The sequence below is a fragment of the Penaeus monodon genome, chromosome 22 (genome assembly GCF_015228065.2).
Source record: "Penaeus monodon isolate SGIC_2016 chromosome 22, NSTDA_Pmon_1, whole genome shotgun sequence".
NCBI classification, from domain to species: domain Eukaryota; kingdom Metazoa; phylum Arthropoda; class Malacostraca; order Decapoda; family Penaeidae; genus Penaeus; species Penaeus monodon.
In genome coordinates, this window is record NC_051407.1 from 22573510 (window position 1) to 22576575 (window position 3066).

At 33.7% G+C, this 3066-nt stretch overlaps 1 protein-coding gene across 1 annotated transcript in view; it reads right to left on the reverse strand.

Moving 5' to 3' along the window:
* The window catches only part of LOC119587002, a gene marked incomplete at its 3' end in the record, with an annotated part of 168418 nt that extends 167890 nt beyond the window's left edge, over positions 1 to 528 (reverse strand). Inside the window, 1 exon segment of the mRNA XM_037935744.1 lies at positions 257 to 528.
* Between the last annotated feature and the right edge of the window lie 2538 nt (positions 529 to 3066).

The window sequence follows — 3066 nt, forward strand, 5'->3', positions numbered from 1 at the left end:
AATTATACCGAATGATTTTGTTTCATTAGTGTAGGTGTGCAAAAAACGCTGGTAACGATAGACCCGGCGCCATTATTATAATATTTGTAATGATGGCAATACAGGTGACCATACACTTGTTGTTGCATTATTTCTATGCCACGAATTTATATTTATTAAGTGTTATTCCCTCAATAATCAATAATTAAGATTCACAGTGTCTACAAGGACATGCATATATTTACTAGAATTAAGTTAAGCAAAATTAGGAACTTACCTAAATCAGTATTCTCTTCACTTTTATTTTTCTATCGAAAATTATCCAATACTGCTCACTGCAATTCACTTTTTCAATGGTGTTTCTCAATAAAAATAATAATTTAGAGTACAACTAAATTACCAAAACACTAATCAGATCAAATCGGGAACGATCACATATAACAAAGGGTTATCATTTCCATCCAACCACCAGTTAATTCAGCATTAATATAGGGAAATTAAGTCACGCCACCGTCCTCCTATTACTTTCCGCTACGTTCTCTCTCCCACCACGAAAGGTAAACTAACTTTCCTCGCCTGAACACGTTGAACTTGACAGACGGTGCCGGCAAGTCCAAAATCACTCATACTGTAGTTATGGTAGTTTTCAAGTAAGGCATACAATATCAGTGTTTTATAGTCAAATGTAAGATAATTCTAAGGGGTATATACGTTGTGTATATATGCGATTATTGTTTTCATGCACTTGATGAAATTTATGAATCGTACGTCCGCCAGCGCAACCTACTCCAGAAACCGATGGCAGTAACATGTTCCCGGTGAATGTTCGGTTAACTTTTATTCTATCAAATTTAAGATGTAGTTTTCATCATGGCATAAAGTTGGTAATGAATTATATACAAACATAAGCTTTCAGGAAAATGAAGTAAGATCTGTTTGCATGATTCCAATGTTGGTTTTCAATTATTACAAGACTTCTCCAGAAACAAAAAATGTAATAATATTAATAACTTTTTTGACAAATGTATGAATTACTGTTTTTTTCGGTAACAACATTTAATAATTGACCAATTCCGACATTAGCATTAATAGTCTCAATATTATGAATGTAATGGTAATATTTATGATATTTTTAATGTGGTAAATATTGTTATTGCTCGGTGCATCGTACGACATAAATGTAATTACATTTATGATAATCTTATTAATATTAATAGTACACAATGTATGGGTATTATAATGCTCAAAGCAATGTGCGGAATGAGATCATAAATTACAATAGCAATTTTGGTTTAAAAATAAATTAGGGTAATGGCTAAAGTTCATTTACATTTCGAAGCATTTATAGTTTTACACAGACACGAGTCTCTAGAATCCTTTTAGCACACTTTATGCTCTCTTTAATCAATTCAGCACGTTAGGCGCTTCTCAGCCCTCTTATAATCCTCATCGTGAAGGGAATTTTTTATGGCTTGGAGCCATGCGGAATTTTTACAGCATAACAGACCTTATCCACCCTAACAATGATCCACTGCTATTTTCATCGTGTCTATATTTTAGAAGCAAAAATATGATACACATGCATACGTGTATGTAGTGGCGTTTGCAGTTGTTTGTACGATTCGCTCTTTATTCGATGTATAAACGCTTTGATTCTTCTAGTCATCATGTCATACAAAGAGATTCTTCACCCCATATAATTAAATTCCTATGTTCATTTCTTTAATCTAAAAACAATCACTTGAGCCAATGCCTAGTCCTTTGTTATTTTTTCTCCTCGCTGTTGATAATGATTATATTGTTTGGTGATATAATGCATCGTTGTGATTCCACAACACCACAGTTCATTTTGTTTTATACAAGTATCTATCTACCGGTACTAGATGAATGCGGTTAAATCAACTTCAAAATCAGTTATCAATGGTGATTATGAACTATGAACAATATATATCTTTTCACAGATCACATTTCATGAATGATAATGAATGCAGTTTCTATTCTATTTAGTGCACGGGAACCAGCACAATATTGAATGGATTCAGTTGTATATAACTGATAATAATGATAGATCTTTTTTTTTTTCATCGCTCTAGAGGTAATCAATAGGGCATTGTGGATTTTAGTGAATGACTAGAGCAAGGCAAGGGATGACTGAAACTTTCCCTCTTTGTTAACGCGTATGACGATAGTAACATTTTCTTACTATAACTAATTTTTATTCAGGTAGTTTGGTTGAAATTATTTTCATATTACTATTGCCAATTAGGTGAAGAAAGGGTTGAATAATATAACATTAAGTAAATAAATGATGGAGTGATGTAACACACTGCACATATAAGTGTTTACAAAAGCTCATGCTACGTATTAGCTCGATTTCAGTAATTAGTACTAAGCTTTTAGAAAATATCAATTGTCAAACAAGCAGTTGTTTATAAAATCCCATAGTTCACGTTTTAAAGACACAATAATGGTTTCCGTAAATGAAATCAGATATTAGAACGAAATAATAAATACAAACTACCAGACTACCTTCTCTGCAGACATGAGGCGAAGATGCACGAATCTCCTGAGCCTTTTCTTGGGCGCTAATTTGGCTCAGGATCAGCTAGCCATTCATGCATTTGAAGGCGGTTTGTAAGGTAACGCTTGTTATTTCTTGAAAATGTAATTTTGCGAGTGAGAGAAAATGTCTTGGGTTTACTTATGAGTTACTGCGGTTTGTGTAGAGAATGGCCTATAGTGTAGAGACATAAGGATAAGATCCCCGTGTTATCGCGGAGATGACTTAACATATAGACTTTACATATGGCCATAATATATCCGGTATATTCCACGATACGTTTTAAAAATACATCGATACGAGTGTGCCTGATGATTCTTATTATGGATAGAGAAACAAAATTACGGAAAACATGAGCTGTACCAAGATTTCATGGAAAACTTTACATACTACCTTTACATAGCCGAAAGACCACATTAAAAAGACTCCGGATGTCGCATTTATTACCTTCATCAGAGACAGTTGAACGTTGATGATAAGACGCGTCGCTCTAGGAAGTTCTTATTAACGCAGTTTGGGAAGTTCGC